The sequence below is a fragment of the Coenobita brevimanus genome, chromosome 112, assembly GCF_032717465.1.
Source record: "Coenobita brevimanus isolate Jiangsu-jjx chromosome 112, ASM3271746v2, whole genome shotgun sequence".
NCBI lineage: Eukaryota > Metazoa > Arthropoda > Malacostraca > Decapoda > Coenobitidae > Coenobita > Coenobita brevimanus.
In genome coordinates, this window is record NC_137065.1 from 3754091 (window position 1) to 3773567 (window position 19477).

The window sequence follows — 19477 nt, forward strand, 5'->3', positions numbered from 1 at the left end:
TGGGTGAGAGTGAGGATGGTAGGGAAGGGGTGGAGTGAGGGATTAGTCTTGGCATGTGACCTGGCGGATGTAGTGCTGGAGGGGTGAGGTGTTTTTACTCCCCCCCCCGTTTTTAATCCCCCCTTCGAAAAACAAACAAACAAACAAACGCTGATCACTTCTTTGCCCCGCCCCCATATCCGTTTCAAACCTACTGCTTTTACTGAGAGAGAGAGAGAGAGAGAGAGAGAGAGAGAGAGAGAGAGAATTTCAACTCGGCAGTATAAAGATATCCTGGAATGTAGACAGTGATGGTGGGATAATAATAATAATAATAAATGGTTATGTGTGTGTGTGTGTGTGTGTGTGTGTGTGTGTGTGAGAGAGAGAGAGAGAGAGAGAGAGAGAGAATTTCAACTTGGTAGTATAAAGAAATCTTGGAATGTAGACAGTGGTGGTGGTATAATAATAATAATAATAAATAATAATAATAATAATAATGATGATGATGATGATGATGATGATGGTTATGTGTGTGTGTGTGTGTGTGTGTGAGAGAGAGAGAGAGAGAGAGAGAGAGAGAGAGAGAATTTTGCTTTTACACCTTAAGTCTTATGTAAGCAATTTCCATTTTTTTTTTAAATGGGACATGGCATCGTAGCAACACATGGCTCCGTAACACCCCTTCCTTAGCGATTTATTCTGTATCTTAGGCCATAATATCCACTTAAATAATGTATATATCGCTTTTATTTGGACATCGCTTCGTCTCATTCCATCCTTAGCTATTTATTTGTCATTGGGGAAGCTATGTGTCGAGAGGTTTATTTTATGTGGTGTTCGTCATGTCCTAACACATCTTCCGTAGCGAATTATTTTATATATATAGCTCTGTTTTATGTATATCGTTATAATTTCCATCAGTAATTTACAAGAGGATACTGAGGTACTTACACGCAAATAAATCGCTACGGAAGATTAGTTACGAAATCACCTGTACCACTTAAAATAGACCTTTAGACACGCAGCTTCCCCCTAGTCCACCTCCTTGACCTTTCACCTGACCCGACCCAACCCTACCTGCTGTGACCTGATGCTACAGGCTGAAGCAGGCGATGTAGGGGAGAGGTGTCGGCGGGGGGGGGGGGAGTAATTTAGAAGCTGGAGTGAGTTTCGTGTTGTTTCTTGCAAAGCTTTTCTTTTTTTCTTTCTTTCTTTTTAATGCAAGGAAGAAGGAACCAAAGGCCAGTAGCCCGTAAAAGTGTTCCCTCCAAGAAAAAATAAGAACAAGATAAGAGAGAGCCAAACTCAAGATCTGTTGTCCAAGTTTTAAGAACACAGGAAAAGTTAACTGCAGTAACCTAGGTGGTCCATGCGAGGCAGCTTGTACAAGCGTGTGACTAAACTACTAGAATAAGACAAGGATAGCAAAGAAGAGTCTTCCCGCCCACGAAACCGTCCATCTTAAACCGGCCGGAAAAAGTGAGAAGGAACACCACTCAGTATAGCAAAATTGACATGGAAAATCTATAGGAAATTGCGAATGGTGGGGGGAAAAAAGAAGTAGTGAAACCTGAGAAGGATAAAGAATGAATTTGTAAGAGATTTTTTCTTTTAGTAACAGACCCTTACTTGTCATATGCTTATCTAACTAATGCTTGAAACTCTTAGTGGAAGGGACAGCAACTACATCACTAGGCAGCTTATTTCATTGTCCATTATTCTACTGCCAAACCTATTTCTACCCGTCTCTTACTAAAACGAAATTTATTTAGTTCGAAACCATTACCTCTAGTTCTATCCTGTATGCTCACTTTAAATCCCTTGCTGATGTCTCCCCTATTTATTTCCTTCATCCACTTAAACACCTCAGTTAAGTCACCCCTTACTCTACACCTTTCCAGTGAATGCAAGTTTAGTCATTTCAGTCTGTCTTCATATGAAAGGCTCAGAACATCATGTTTCATTTTTATCATTCTTCTCAGTTCTTTCTCTAACGAATATATATCCATTCTGTAGTACGGACAGCAAAATTGACTGTGAACTTACTAATGCTAGATAAAGTTGCAGAATTATTTTAGATAAACTATTGCTCACGGTTCGCGAAATAAATCGTAGGACCTTATTGGTTTTATTTTTCGCATTAATACACTTGCCTTGATTTAAAAGCTTTATCAACCATGACTCACGGATTTCTTTTGCAGTCCGATTTATACATTTCTTTATTTTTAAAGTTGTATCCAGTATCTGTAATGATCTTGGCCACGTTAAGCACTTTATATTTTCCACGTTACAATCCATTTGCCATTCTTTAGATCATTTGGACAGTATATCGAGGTCCTTTTGAAAGTTAACACAGTCGTCAGTTTCGTTAATGATGCGCACTATTTTTGTGTCATTGGCGAATTTGCTAATACTCCAAGTGATTCCTAAGTATATATATATATATATATATATATATATATATATAAACTGTATAATAAATAATAAGAGACTGGGTACTGTTCCCTGTGGTAGGCTACACCTCTGCTTACTAATACCCAGTCTGACTTAACACCATTAATTAAAACTCTCCTTTCGTCGCTTCAGCCAGAATCCTTTCCATTTAAAGATATCGCCGTCTATACCATGTGCTCAGACCTTCCCAACTAACCTTTCTTGTGGAACCCTATTTAAAACTTTATTAATGTCCAGATTACTAATATCGTAATCCTTATCTCTACCGCCTTATAGACTTGCGAGAAAAATGATAAGTTTATGAGGTTGGATCGTCCGTACATAAATTCGTGCTGACTTTCATTTATAATCTTTCTAGGTGATCTCTAATTTTATTTGCTAAAGTTGCCTCTAGCATTTTGCCAGCTGTTGATGTTAAACTCAACGGACGATTGTTCGGCGCAACTGATTTATCGCCCTTTTTAAAGACGAGTCCTACGTACGCTGTCTTCCACGCTTCTAAAACTTCTGGACTTAAAGAATTAAATAACGTTGTAAGTGGCTGACAATTCTTACTTGGTCCCCCCTCCTCCCTTTTTTTTCTTATATTCGTTCAGACCTGGCGAATGTAGTGCTGGAGGGGTGGGGTGTTTTTACTCCCCCCTCCCTGTTTTTAATCTCCCCTCAAAAATAAAAACAAACAAACAAACGCTGATCACACCTTAGCCCCACCCCCATATCCGTTTCAAACCTACCGCTTCTACCTGAGAGAGAGAGAGAGAGAGAGAGAGAGAGAGAGAGAGAGAGAGAGAGAGAGAGAATTTCAACTTGGTAGTATAAAGAAATCTTGGAATGTAGACAGTGGTGGTGGTATAATAATAATAATAATAATAATAATAATAATAAATAATAATAATAATAATGATGATGATGATGGTTATGTGTGTGTGTGTGTGTGTGTGTGTGTGTGTGTGTGTGTGTGTGTGTGTGTGTGAGAGAGAGAGAGAGAGAGAGAGAGAGAGAGAGAGAGAGAGAGAGAGAATTTTGCTTTTACACCTTAAGTCTTATGTAAGCAATTTCCATTTTTTTTTTTATGGGACATGGCATCGTAGCAACACATGGCTCCGTAACACCCCTTCCTTAGCGATTTATTCTGTATCTTAGGCCATAACATCCCCTTAAATAATGTATATATCGCTTTTATTTGGACATCGCTTCGTCGCATTCCATCCTTAGCTATTTATTTTGCATTGGGGAAGCTATGTGTCGAGAGGTTTATTTTATGTGGTGTTCGTCATCTCCTATCACATCTTCCGTAGCGAATTATTTTATATATATAGCTCTGTTTTATGTATATCGTTATAATTTCCATCAGTAATTTACAAGAGGATACTGAGGTACTTACAACGCAAATAAATCGCTACGGAAGATTAGTTACGAAATCACATGTAGCACTTAAAATAGACCTGTAGACACGCAGCTTCCCCCGAGTCCACCTCCTTGACCTTTCACCTGACCCGACCCAACCCTACCTGCTGTGACCTGCTGTGACCTGATGCTACAGGCTGAAGCAGGCGATGTAGGGGAGGTGTCGGCGGGGAGGGGGGGGGGAGTAATTTAGATGCTGGAGTGAGTTTCGTGTTGTTTCTTGTAGAGCTTTTCTTTTTTTCTTTCTTTTTAATGCAAGGAAGAAGGAACCAAAGGCCAGTAACCCGTAAAAGTGTTCCCTCCAAGAAAAAATAAGAACAAGATAAGAGAGAGCCAAACTCAAGATCTGTTGTCCAAGTTTTAAGAACACAGGAAAAGTTAACTGCAGTAACCTAGGTGGTCCATGCGAGGCAGCTTGTACAAGCGTGTGACTAAACTACTAGAATAAGACAAGGATAGCAAAGAAGAGTCTTCCCGCCCACGAAACCGTCCATCTTAAACCGGCCGGAAAAAGTGAGAAGGAACACCACTCAGTATAGCAAAATTGACATGGAAAATCTATAGGAAATTGCGAATGGTGGGGGGAAAAAAGAAGTAGTGAAACCTGAGAAGGATAAAGAATGAATTTGTAAGAGATTTTTTCTTTTAGTAACAGACCCTTACTTGTCATATGCTTATCTAACTAATGCTTGAAACTCTTAGTGGAAGGGACAGCAACTACATCACTAGGCAGCTTATTTCATTCGTTCACTATTTTACTGCCAAACCTATTTCTACCCGTCTCTTACTAAAACGAAATTTATTTAGTTCGAAACCATTACCTCTAGTTCTATCCTGTATGCTCACTTTAAATCCCTTGCTGATGTCTCCCCTATTTATTTCCTTCATCCACTTAAACACCTCAGTTAAGTCACCCCTTACTCTACACCTTTCCAGTGAATGCAAGTTTAGTCATTTCAGTCTGTCTTCATATGAAAGGCTCAGAACATCATGTTTCATTTTTATCATTCTTCTCAGTTCTTTCTCTAACGAATATATATCCATTCTGTAGTACGGACAGCAAAATTGACTGTGAACTTACTAATGCTAGATAAAGTTGCAGAATTATTTTAGATAAACTATTGCTCACGGTTCGCGAAATAAATCGTAGGACCTTATTGGTTTTATTTTTCGCATTAATACACTTGCCTTGATTTAAAAGCTTTATCAACCATGACTCACGGATTTCTTTTGCAGTCCGATTTATACATTTCTTTATTTTTAAAGTTGTATCCAGTATCTGTAATGATCTTGGCCACGTTAAGCACTTTATATTTTCCACGTTACAATCCATTTGCCATTCTTTAGATCATTTGGACAGTATATCGAGGTCCTTTTGAAAGTTAACACAGTCGTCAGTTTCGTTAATGATGCGCACTATTTTTGTGTCATTGGCGAATTTGCTAATACTCCAAGTGATTCCTAAGTATATATATATATATATATATATATATATATATATATATATATATATATATATATATAAACTGTATAATAAATAATAAGAGACTGGGTACTGTTCCCTGTGGTAGGCTACACCTCTGCTTACTAATACCCAGTCTGACTTAACACCATTAATTAAAACTCTCCTTTCGTCGCTTCAGCCAGAATCCTTTCCATTTAAAGATATCGCCGTCTATACCATGTGCTCAGACCTTCCCAACTAACCTTTCTTGTGGAACCCTATTTAAAACTTTATTAATGTCCAGATTACTAATATCGTAATCCTTATCTCTACCGCCTTATAGACTTGCGAGAAAAATGATAAGTTTATGAGGTTGGATCGTCCGTACATAAATTCGTGCTGACTTTCATTTATAATCTTTCTAGGTGATCTCTAATTTTATTTGCTAAAGTTGCCTCTAGCATTTTGCCAGCTGTTGATGTTAAACTCAACGGACGATTGTTCGGCGCAACTGATTTATCGCCCTTTTTAAAGACGAGTCCTACGTACGCTGTCTTCCACGCTTCTAAAACTTCTGGACTTAAAGAATTAAATAACGTTGTAAGTGGCTGACAATTCTTACTTGGTCCCCCCTCCTCCCTTTTTTTTCTTATATACGTTCAGACCTGGCGAATGTAGTGCTGGAGGGGTGGGGTGTTTTTACTCCCCCCCCCCTGTTTTTAATCTCCCCTCAAAAATAAAAACAAACAAACAAACGCTGATCACACCTTAGCCCCACCCCCATATCCGTTTCAAACCTACCGCTTCTACCTGAGAGAGAGAGAGAGAGAGAGAGAGAGAGAGAGAGAGAGAGAGAGAGAGAGAGAGAGAGAATTTCAACTTGGTAGTATAAAGAAATCTTGGAATGTAGACAGTGGTGGTGGTATAATAATAATAATAATAATAATAATAATAAATAATAATAATAATAATGATGATGATGATGGTTATGTGTGTGTGTGTGTGTGTGTGTGTGTGTGTGTGTGTGTGTGTGAGAGAGAGAGAGAGAGAGAGAGAGAGAGAGAGAGAGAGAGAGAGAGAGAGAGAGAGAGAGAATTTTGCTTTTACACCTCAAGTCTTATGTAAGCAATTTCCATTTTTTTTTTTATGGGACATGGCATCGTAGCAACACATGGCTCCGTAACACCCCTTCCTTAGCGATTTATTCTGTATCTTAGGCCATAACATCCCCTTAAATAATGTATATATCGTTTTTATTTGGACATCGCTTCGTCGCATTCCATCCTTAGCTATTTATTTTGCATTGGGGAAGCTATGTGTCGAGAGGTTTATTTTATGTGGTGTTCGTCATCTCCTATCACATCTTCCGTAGCGAATTATTTTATATATATAGCTCTGTTTTATGTATATCGTTATAATTTCCATCAGTAATTTACAAGAGGATACTGAGGTACTTACAACGCAAATAAATCGCTACGGAAGATTAGTTACGAAATCACATGTAGCACTTAAAATAGACCTGTAGACACGCAGCTTCCCCCGAGTCCACCTCCTTGACCTTTCACCTGACCCGACCCAACCCTACCTGCTGTGACCTGCTGTGACCTGATGCTACAGGCTGAAGCAGGCGATGTAGGGAGGTGTCGGGGGGGCGGGGGGGCCCAGTAATTTAGATGCTGGAGTGAGTTTCGTGTTGTTTCTTGTAGAGCTTTTCTTTTTTTCTTTCTTTTTAATGCAAGGAAGAAGGAACCAAAGGCCAGTAACCCGTAAAAGTGTTCCCTCCAAGAAAAAATAAGAACAAGATAAGAGAGAGCCAAACTCAAGATCTGTTGTCCAAGTTTTAAGAACACAGGAAAAGTTAACTGCAGTAACCTAGGTGGTCCATGCGAGGCAGCTTGTACAAGCGTGTGACTAAACTACTAGAATAAGACAAGGATAGCAAAGAAGAGTCTTCCCGCCCACGAAACCGTCCATCTTAAACCGGCCGGAAAAAGTGAGAAGGAACACCACTCAGTATAGCAAAATTGACATGGAAAATCTATAGGAAATTGCGAATGGTGGGGGGAAAAAAGAAGTAGTGAAACCTGAGAAGGATAAAGAATGAATTTGTAAGAGATTTTTTCTTTTAGTAACAGACCCTTACTTGTCATATGCTTATCTAACTAATGCTTGAAACTCTTAGTGGAAGGGACAGCAACTACATCACTAGGCAGCTTATTTCATTCGTTCACTATTTTACTGCCAAACCTATTTCTACCCGTCTCTTACTAAAACGAAATTTATTTAGTTCGAAACCATTACCTCTAGTTCTATCCTGTATGCTCACTTTAAATCCCTTGCTGATGTCTCCCCTATTTATTTCCTTCATCCACTTAAACACCTCAGTTAAGTCACCTCTTACTCTACACCTTTCCAGTGAATGCAAGTTTAGTCATTTCAGTCTGTCTTCATATGAAAGGCTCAGAACATCATGTTTCATTTTTATCATTCTTCTCAGTTCTTTCTCTAACGAATATATATCCATTCTGTAGTACGGACAGCAAAATTGACTGTGAACTTACTAATGCTAGATAAAGTTGCAGAATTATTTTAGATAAACTATTGCTCACGGTTCGCGAAATAAATCGTAGGACCTTATTGGTTTTATTTTTCGCATTAATACACTTGCCTTGATTTAAAAGCTTTATCAACCATGACTCACGGATTTCTTTTGCAGTCCGATTTATACATTTCTTTATTTTTAAAGTTGTATCCAGTATCTGTAATGATCTTGGCCACGTTAAGCACTTAATATTTTCCACGTTACAATCCATTTGCCATTCTTTAGATCATTTGGACAGTATATCGAGGTCCTTTTGAAAGTTAACACAGTCGTCAGTTTCGTTAATGATGCGCACTATTTTTGTGTCATTGGCGAATTTGCTAATACTCCAAGTGATTCCTAAGTATATATATATATATATATATATATATATATATATATATATATATATATATATATATATATATATATATATATATATAAACTGTATAATAAATAATAAGAGACTGGGTACTGTTCCCTGTGGTAGGCTACACCTCTGCTTACTAATACCCAGTCTGACTTAACACCATTAATTAAAACTCTCCTTTCGTCGCTTCAGCCAGAATCCTTTCCATTTAAAGATATCGCCGTCTATACCATGTGCTCAGACCTTCCCAACTAACCTTTCTTGTGGAACCCTATTTAAAACTTTATTAATGTCCAGATTACTAATATCGTAATCCTTATCTCTACCTCCTTATAGACTTGCGAGAAAAATGATAAGTTTATGAGGTTGGATCGTCCGTACATAAATTCGTGCTGACTTTCATTTATAATCTTTCTAGGTGATCTCTAATTTTATTTGCTAAAGTTGCCTCTAGCATTTTGCCAGCTGTTAATGTTAAACTCAACGGACGATTGTTCGGCGCAACTGATTTATCGCCCTTTTTAAAGACGAGTCCTACGTACGCTGTCTTCCACGCTTCTAAAACTTCTGGACTTAAAGAATTAAATAACGTTGTAAGTGGTTGACAATTCTTTCTTGGTCCCCCCCCTCCCTTTTTTTTTTTTTTATATTCGTTCAGACCTGGTGACTTTTTAAACTTTGGGTTATTAATTTCTTTCAGCACTGCCTCCTTACTAACAGTAATTTTACTGAGAATATTGTTTGTATCATCGTAAATATTTGTTGCTTGAAGGATCTGGTCTAGATTTTCATTGATAAATATTATAATGAAATAATTATCTTGGATAGAGCACATTTATCTTCGCTGGTAATGTTATCTGATTCTGTTCCATCTTTCTTACGATATAATTGATATAAACCTTTGTGATTTTCCTTCGATTCTCGTGCAACCTTAATTCCATAACTTCGCTTTGTTATACGTATCGCCCTTTTTACTTTTTAAAATCGCTTGCCGGTTAACAACAGTAGGTGTTCCACTCCTTTCCCTCCCCCCCACTTTTTTTTTTTTTTCTATATATTCCGTTTCTTAGACCTACGAGAGATCTTAATCTGCTGTTTAGCCATCTCGGTTCTGCGTTATATGTTCTAAACGCTTTTGAAGGGACACCGTATATCAGTCTTGCCCTCGGTGTATTATATTTATTTACTCATCACCGAACGGCTGCTTGGTATCTGCCCTGAATTAATCTCCGTGGCCTGAAATACAATCCCACTTAAATCTTGTCCCTCACCTATGACCGGATATTCCCCAGTGACCTCAGTGACATGATATACACTCCCACATAAAACTTGCCCGTCACCTATGACCTGAGCTATCCCAGTGTCCTGACTTTACCTAAGGTGACCAGCCTGCCCATGGATTAGGATTCAGAAATATGTTCTTAGCGTTCTTAATGTCCACCATCTAGCGATTTTTTTATCATTATTATTATTATTATTATTTGTTTATGGGGTAAGTCCTGTAGTAAAAGGGGTTAATGGAGGCTTTGTCCAACCCCTTCATTTCGAAAAAGCCTCCCCTTAAGCTGAATAAAATTGTGTGGAGGTAGCAAGAATTAATAATACGTTATCGGATGAGAGAGAGAGAGAGAGAGAGAGAGAGAGAGAGAGAGAGAGAGAGAGAGAGAGAGAGAGAGAGAGAAAGTCATTAGGCAGTATTAATAAGCAACACCTTAAGTGCGGGGAGTCTTACCTCAGTTTGATTATGAGAGAGAGAGAGAGAGAGAGATTAGGCAGATTATAGTCTGCACCTTAAATACGAATAAACCTACCTGTTAGTTTATAGAATCGTCTGATAATAGTAATAATACAGGAGGTAAATATTTTTGACAATAAATAAGTAAATGGATAAATGAAGGTCGTTTTTATCCACTCCGAATTGTCGTTGAGTTATTATCCTTGTCTTATTCTTGTAGGAGTTCGTAGCATGGGCGAACTCATGCACTGCAGTTATCCTCTCCTTATGTAACAATAAATGGATAAATAAGTGTACTAAAGAGGCTAAGTGGGAATGTGGGTAGATATTTATACTAAATTATTTCGGAGTATTTTTTTTAACTTCGTCTATCTATCTGTCTATCAATATCTAGCTATCCATCTGTCTGTCTATATGTCACTGCCCATTTGTTTCTACCCATCTATCTTTATCAGTCTGTCTATATAAGTTCATCTATTCATTTATTTCTATCTCTGTTTATCTATTGTTTATTTCTTTATTTATGTAATGATTTAAGTGTTCATTTTACGTTTTGTTTATTTAAGTTAATATGTTGGGGGTAAGCATACACGGTGTTGACCTTGGCAGCAGATTAGGAGAAACGAGAGGAGGGGGTGAAATGAGTTGAGGTGAGGTGAGGTGAGGTGAGGTGAAGTGAAGTCTATCTATATTCCCCCCCCCTAGACTCCCACCACCACCACCACCACCACCACCACCACCACCTCGTCCTCCTTCTCCTCCTCCATAACCACAACCACAAACACCACCACCATCACAACCACAAACAACAAAAAGCTTCACTTGTGACTTGAAAGGTATGCCCAAAGAGACTTAATTTTTATAATTTGGGGGTTATTTTCCCACCATTATTTATTTTCGTCCAGTGTTAGTTATCCTTCTTACTTTTTCCTGACAGTTTGAATTTAAGGCGTTGATGGGCAGGAAGTGTTGTTATAGTGCTTTTGCTGTATTTATTTATTTATTTCCGTCGTGCCTAATGCACCACCATTATTCGTGATGAGTGCATACATTTTCTTTTCGCTTTTTCCTTCCGGTTTGCGATAAATGTTTTGTTAGGCGTGGAAGTTTTTGTTATATTGTATTTGTTCTAAACAGACAAAGATCACTAACCTAACCTAACCCAACCTAGCCTAACCTGACCTAACCTAACCTAACTTAACCTGACCTAACCTAACCTAACTTAACCTGACCTAACCTAACCTAACATTACCTAACCTAACCTAATCTTCTTTCAGTTAAATTAATGACCTGGTGATATCAAATTGGAGGGTTTTGACTATACTGTACTCTCTGTACTCTACCTTGGCCTAAAAGTGACCTCTTTCCATCTTAACGTCTGAGCAGTAACAGTAGATTAATAATAGAACGTGATGCTAGTCACGCGGAAGTGCTATGGAATGTAGAGTCACAGTACTGTCTTTATCTTACACTGAGCTATGTAAAAATTAACTGTTAAAAAAATCTAGACTAGGCTAAGGTGAAAATAGTACAGTTAGTTCTGGAGGCTCCCTAACACCTCATCCTTAGCGATTTATTTTTGGATATGGCTGGTTCATATTTTTTTTTGCACATATATGTAGAGTATGGCGATATTCGAACGATGTAGGGAACACGGAGAATGACAGTAAAGTGTAATAAGCAAAACAAATCGCATAGGAAAAGGTGTTAGGGAGCTTCCTTAACCGACTAGAATAGACCTAAACTTTACCACATTTCATGCAATCACGAGTTGGTCAGTATTTTGATGGGTTGAGAAAACTCCCTGGCATTTTTTCGTAGGCGATTTATTGTGCTTATTACACCTTGCAGTCCTACTCTGTGTTAAGAACATAATAAGAGAGGATAACTGCAGTAGGCCGGTTGGCCCATGCTAGGCAGCTCCTAGAAGAGTAACTGAACTACTAGAATGAGATAAGGATAGCAAAGAAGCAGGCTCTCCCCCGCCCTCCAAACCCTCCAGCCGAAGCCGGCAGGAAAAAGTCAGAAAGAACACCACGCCGTATAGAAAAAACTGGCGTGGACATTTTGTTAAAGGGTATTAACTAGCGCTGTCCTAAAATAAACAGCTAAAGAAGAGGTGTTTGGGAGCTTCCTTAACCGACGAGAATTAGTATTCGAGGTGTGGGGGTGGCACTGTTCCGTCAGATGAAGACTTGTAGGCTATAATTATCCATGTTAAATGTGGTACCTTCCTCTCACCTGTAAAATAACAATAATAATAATAATAATAATAATAATGACAAAAATGATAATAATAATAATAATAATAATAATAATAATAATAATAATAATGACAAAAATTATAATAATAATAATAATAATAATAATCTCGCTGTATTTTGTTTTAGTGCGGCCCACTTCTTTCACGCTCGGAATCAATCCCACGGTAGGAACTAATCTCATGGTTGGAACTGATCTTGATGTTGAAACTAATATCACGGTTGGACTGATGTCACGATTGGAACTAATCTCACTTGGAACTAATCTCATGATCGAAACTTGTCTCACGATCGGGATTAATCTCACGACCATTGTCATAGAAGGCTTCGTAGTACTTTTTCCTTAGCGATTTATTGATATTACACATCAGGATCCTTGAACATGTTAACGTTGGAAACTTTGTTGATATTAGAACGAAGTAACTCGCATACTAGGCAGTACCACGAAGTCATTACGACTCGTATGGGCCGTCGAGTATAAAAAAAAAGGGGGGGGGGGAATCATCGCTTAGGTATTAGGTCGCCTGGAGCCCGTGCCTAATCTATCGATCTGCCTATCTATTGATATGTTGGCAGACACTTAATTCTATAAGGGGTGGCCAAAAGCAAATCGCCTCCACGTCGCAGTCCTCTGCTTTTCCTCCAACTCAAACTCCCTCCCTCATATTCTCTTCACTCCCCCCACCTCATCCTCATATACGTGCACTCTTCTACTATAGTCACCCCTCCCCCTCATACAGTATCTCTCCATCGATATTTTCGTAAACATATGTTTTAATCTCCACGTAAATATTGCTCTAGTGGCATGAGGAAACGTTGGGCTTAATGGGGGCAAAGGATTCAATATGGTCATCCTTGGCATATTAATTTGCGCCTTTCATGCAAATATTATTGTTTAACAGGATAATTTTCATTACATATGTTTAATATAATAAAATATGGTTCAAACATGTAGAATCGCTAGAATTAAGCCACCACTCCACCAGACTCCGTAACGTAAGGAAGCAGAGCATGAGAGCAGTGCTTGCCGCTTGGAAGGTGAGGGAGGTGTGATGGAGGGGTCTCAGTTAGTTTTCTATTTTGTGAGTGTGATTCTTCGTCCCTGGACTTCGTATGGCGGTAAGGTATACTTTTAGACTTGTAGAATATTGTATCAAGCTGGGAATATCTGAGGTGTCGGAGAATTAAGGAAAAATGAGCGATGTGTACAGAGTGGAGGGAACAAGGGAATGTAACGGTGTAGGACGTGAGCATATTTTTCCATTTCGCTGATCATTCTTCTTTCTTGAATCTCCTCCGCGGTTATAGTATGCATTGGTGAGTGATTATATGTAGCTGAGAATCTTAAAAGTACTCAAAATAGTAGAAAAGGGAGGACGAAATAAAAGTGTTTGGGTTCGTGTTAGGATTATTGGCTTGGTCACGTGACCGTTATTGAAGATACGTTCCGGGAAATAATTGTGGCAAATATAATCTAATCCATTTATTAGCAAGTTTGTATTATGTTAAATCCCAGATGTTTTAAAGTAAGGAATTGTTGACTGAAGAGGGAATGTCCATTAATTGACATTGTTTACATGGCTCTTTAAACCGGCCCCTTTAAACTTTGTCATATGTTCTGAATAAACCAATAAAGATATATTCCAGGTTTATTTCGTTGCTTTGAGGAGTTAATAAGTGACGAAATCAATTTTCATGCTGAAGAAGATAAAGAAGTTAGTGAAGAAAGTACTGAATATGGGAGTAATGAATAAATACAGGAGCACCATAGGTTAGCATTGTACAAATGCCGTATCATTTTCAATTCTTCGATTTCCCCAGTTTTCACCATTAAGCCAGTAATAATAAGATTCCATTATATCAGAATTTAACATCCAGTGCAGGAACATTTTTCATTTTATTCTTGCAATATCAGAGTTTTATTCAGCTTAGAGAAATCAGGGTAAATTTGCAGTTTCAAACAGCCGAAGTTATTTTGATGACATTCTCTAGCCAAATTTAACCCAAATGACCTAGTCTTTCTAAGCTAAACAAACAGACCAATTGTAACTAATCACGAACCAAACCCAAGTCAAAGTTTGAAACTGCAGAAATAGCAAAAGCAGGTTGTGTAGTGGTTAATTCGGGTTAACCCAGTGACATTTTATTGCAGCAGCATTTCTTTATGAATTTGAAATATAGATTTTCTTTGGCATTTGAATAGTGTGATCAGACCAATAAGTTTGTGGATTAGTTTAAGCAACAGAAAGACCTTACCAATTCAATTCTTATTTTTGCAGTTTGTTTTCTGTATTTGTCTGACTTTTTGTGGTTGTAAGTAATTGTCCCTTGTTGATTTTCTTTCCCTGTTGTTTTTACCCATGTTTTGCTTTCCTCGAACAGGTTGTGTCTTGGGCATAATAGTGGACACTTGTTAAAAGCTACTGAGATCTACAGTATTCAGATTCATTGGTTTTTCCATTCCTGTTGGTTTGGTTACCATAAGTTAGTTATGATGAATTACAATAGTTTAAGTTAGATTAGGTGGAATGGTTAAGTAAGTTTAGGCTAGGTTGGTTAGATTGTTAGGTTGGGCAAATTTTGGTTAGATTGGGTTGGGTTAGGTTGTTACATTATTTAAGTTAGGTTAGTTTACATTAATAGGTTAACCTGCCGCATCCTGGCAGATTATTCACCAACGACCCCCTCCAATCCCGGCAGATTTCCGAAAAAGAAAAATATATATATATATATATATATATATATATATATTTTGGCTGAAACCTCCGCATGTTATGAGAAACATTGGAAAATACCAAAAAAGTGCTCACCTGTGCTTAGAAATAGGCTATACAGGTGAACCTTTAAACACCTGGTACCGTGGTCACTGGAGCCGTGCTGTGGCTGTCGCATTTTCTGTGGTATCTGTAACTTTTGCAAACCACTCAGAATAGGTTGATATTTGTTCATTTGGTATGAATTTATAATTAGTTCATTCATTCATTGCCAGATGCCATGTATCCCAAATGGGGTGGTCAAGGGCTTAGAGTTAATTGTTTTACAGGGAGGGGCACTAATCCTCCACCAACCCCACTTGACACGTAGGGATGCCAACAGCATCTGGTGTTTCCAGGCGGTCACCCATCCAAGTACTAACCAGACCCAACGTTGCTTAACTTCGCTGATCGGACGGGAAGCGGTGTACTCAACGTGGCATATAATTAGTACAAGAATATATTAGTTTTCACACAGTAATATAGGCGATACTGGTATTTTCACTTGCTGAACACATCAGCATACTGCATCTTCCTTGGTGATGTTACCTCCTCATCACTTCTGCTTGTATCTTCCTCTGGCACCATGTAATCTTTGTCCTCCACAGCATCATGAATTGGGGAATCACTCTTGCCTTGAATTTCGTACCATGTCGCAACATGTCTTACTGGCCAGATCACTGCTAACAGGTGAGTTGCTGAGACAGTGGTGTGTGTGGGGGGAAGTGTCACGCGGGGTAAAGCAGTGTTGCTGCCTGGCGACAGGAAGAAAGAGGTGTCCCACGTATACCTACCAAAAATCACACGCAAAACCTGAAAAATGTGCAAATGATGGACCCCACAGTTGCAAAACATATTGGTATGTTGATGGGACTCATCGTGACAAAATGTTGAAACGTACCCATACGTTAATGGGACATGGCGGGTTAAGGCAGGTAAGGCTTGGTTATGGGAAGGCTTATGTAGATTTGGGTATTGTACTTGAGAAAGAACACACGGAATATGAATACAAAACAACTGAAAAGCAAAATCAGGAGGAAACAATTATATACCATCATAAAAATAACAGAAATGTAGGAAACAGTCAAGAAGAGGAGAGGTGAAATGGAAAAGTACTCCTGCTACTTAAACTAAAATGTATGTTTACCATTTAAACCTTTGAAATATAAATATAATGACATGTCAGTAGAGCACACGGGTTTGACTCAGTAATCTTAATAGATATTATTTTCACCCTCTACTTCTCAGTTTTATTTGATTATTGTACCCTTTTTCAAATGTGTTACTTTATCTGAGGATATTGCTTCTTGGGGTAAGCAGTTGCAGTGGTCAGCAACTTCAGTTTGAAAAGAGTGATTGGTGTTGTTGATATTTTCTCAGAGTTTAAACTGGCTTTGAGAGTGGCCCATGGTTTGTGCAGTCTTAGGAATGAGAAGTTGAATGTTTTCAGTATATTCCAAAATGTACATTACAGTAAGCCCTCATCTTTTCTGATATTCATCTTTGCCATCTCATTTTTTTGTGTACTATACTCATGTGTGTGTGGATGAGTAAACCAATACAATATGCATGGTGTATTTTTTTTTTTTTTTTTTTTTTTATCATCCCAAAATTTAGTTTAAACTGACTAATGGTTGGTGATGTTTCTTGATGCAATTTTTTTTTCTTAAGGCCAGTATGGTACAGTCAAGTAGCCTATGGCGCATGCTTTTATGGCATAGTTTTCTATGACACAGCAAGGTGCCAGACGCAAAAAAACGAACCACGTGTATAAACTATACCTATGGTGTGGGTGCGGCAAGGTTTGAAACGCGCAGGTAAATTCCCTTGGCAGCGAGAGAGCGAACCTCAGCCCTCACCCTCCGTTCAAGCTCCGCTCAGTGTGTAGCCAGACTGCTTGTTATCTGACCACCCTCCCATTTAATGTGCCTAGTGTTACGTATTGTGCCTATTGTTACATATTGTAATACATGCATTGACTGATTGCTTGATTGTGTGCGTGTGTAAAGTGGAGAAAAGTGGGGTGAAAAGGGGGACTTTGGGTGAACATCCAGAACCAAATTGCATTTTCCCCATAGGTTTAGTTATTTGTATGATGGAGTTTTCTATGGCATGGGCGCGGTCCAGAACCAATTAACCATGCCTTAGGTGACTTTACTGTATGTAGTTCAGTTACAGCTGTAGAAGCCTGTTTTTGAGTTTCATTACTTTGTGGGTTTTAATTTCTTGCATGTGTTAATGTAATCCCAGCCAAAGAGCACTTTCAGTAATGTCTCTGACATCTTTGTGTACCAGTTTGGGGATATCAGATATTTTTAGCAGCTTTTTATAAAGGGGAATCCACCTGGTTGCACACTTCTGTACATCTTCCAACATTTATCTTGTAGTCAGTGTGGAAACAATACCTGAACATAGACTCAGTGTAGGGCTGTAGGTATGTTTAGGAAAGTGGCACAAAGCCTTCCCTTTAAGTGTAGTTAAATGTGTAACAACGCAGTCCCATCTTAATATTTCAGTTTGCTGCTGTTGCTTCGATGTGTGGCTGTAAGATTTCATGTCTGTGTTAATCATAACACAAGTATTTTTCCTTGGAATTTGATTCATGTGGATGCTGATTTAGTGTACCAGGAGAGTACTGTACATCCTTCTGGTATGTGGGATTACAACCTGTAGTGGTCACCTCTTCCAAGATTTTAAAAATTTATTTCTTGTTATCCTTTATGGTATTCCACACAGAGTGAAGGGGTTAATGATGTCTAAGCACCCAGCATGTGCTCCACCTTGCAGTGAAAGTGCAATCAAAGCAAGAACACGTTAACTAGTTGGGGGGGGGGAGGATTTTATGTATGGTAACAAGGTTTTTACCTTGAGTGTTTTTCTTGTTTTTCTATAATTTTCACTTCAAGGTAGAGCAATTACTGAGTGCTTAAACATCACAGTATCCTTTCCTAAACCAGGTATGCCATAAAAAGGGTAAAAAAGAAAATGATTTAGTGGAGGAGCTACCCATAAGAGCATTAACATGTAGCTAGCATATTATTTTTAACCCGCCGACTCCTGTTGACATATATATACGTCCGGACGTTTTGTCACTGTGACTCCCATTGACGTATATAAACTTGCGACAATTGCAAGGTCTGTCATTTGCACATTTTTCAAATTTCGCACGTAAGTTTTGGTATGTATACATGGGACACCGTCCTCTACCCAATGCCAGGCAGGGACAATGCCTTACCCCACGTGACATCCTCCCCTCCCCTGGCACGCCATTGTATCAAAAACTCACCTCTTACCAGTGACCTGGCCAGTAAAGGCATGTCTTGCCACGGTACAAAATTCATGGCCAGAGTGATTACCTGATCGATGACAGTGTGGAGGGCGAAGTTTTCATAGCATTAGAGGAAGAAACAGTCGGAAATGATGATCTGGTAATGTCGCCAAAAAAGGTGCGGTATGTTAATGTGTTTGGTGAGTGAAACAATGCATTCCAAAAAAGGTGTGGTATGTTAATGTGTTTGGTGAGTGAAACAGTGCTTATATCACCTATATTACTGTGAAAACCAATATACTCTTATCTATCCATCTGTCTATTGCGAGACGCCATAATCCCGTAAGGGGTGGCCATTTGACTTGAGTTATTTGTTTTACGGGGAGGGGCACTAACCCTCTACCAACCCACTTGTTGACACGTAGGGAGCATGTATGATTTGGTTATATGGTTACCACCCAGTGTTGTAAATGGTTTCTTGGCTTACAGGAAACCATTTGACTTGTCACTCAATGTAAAGCCACTATACTACAGTGCTCGTCAGAAGTATGGAGCGCCCTGCGTCCCTCCTGAGAAACAAACCTTTCAACATTGAAAAAACATATAAATAATGCATTTTATTTACCTTTAGTGCTTCGTAGGGTAGCCTTTATGTTTCTTCACGGACCTGAGACGTCTTGGAAGTGAAAGGGCGAGGCTCCTGAGGTGCTGGAGCGGTATTTTGTCCCAGGAGTCACGAATGGCGGCTTCCAGCTTAGGCAGAGAGCTCACGTCCTTCCCTTGGAGACTCTTCTTTACGAGGTACCAGAGGTTTTCAATCGGGTTGAGGTCTGGGCTATTTCCTGGCCAGTCTGTCATGAATGATACCTCGCAGTCACGAAGCCAATTGGTGACCGATTTGGCCTTGTGAGCAGGTGCACCGTCCTGCTGAAACACTCGTGCACCTGTTAGCTCGAAGGAGTCTGGTAAATGATCACACAGAAGCTCCAGGTAAACATCCTGATTCACTCTGAGGTTCTTGGGAAGTACAACAAGCTTCCCCAAACCCTTCCCTGAGAAATAACCCCATACCATGAGTGAGTCAGGATGTTTAACTGTGCTTTCTACATACCGTGGGTCAAGTGGGTCACTACCTTTGTGTGCTCCTCTGTTACAGGTAACACTAAACGTTGCCTCATCAGACCACAACACTGACAACCATTGCTCCTCACCCCAGTTTAGA

The 19477-nt window shown here is 39.0% G+C and overlaps 1 pseudogene; it reads right to left on the reverse strand.

The window, feature by feature from the left end:
* Nucleotides 1-15320: 15320 nt before the first annotated feature.
* LOC145418174 (5S ribosomal RNA) lies at nt 15321-15440 on the reverse strand (annotated as a pseudogene).
* Nucleotides 15441-19477: the final 4037 nt, after the last annotated feature.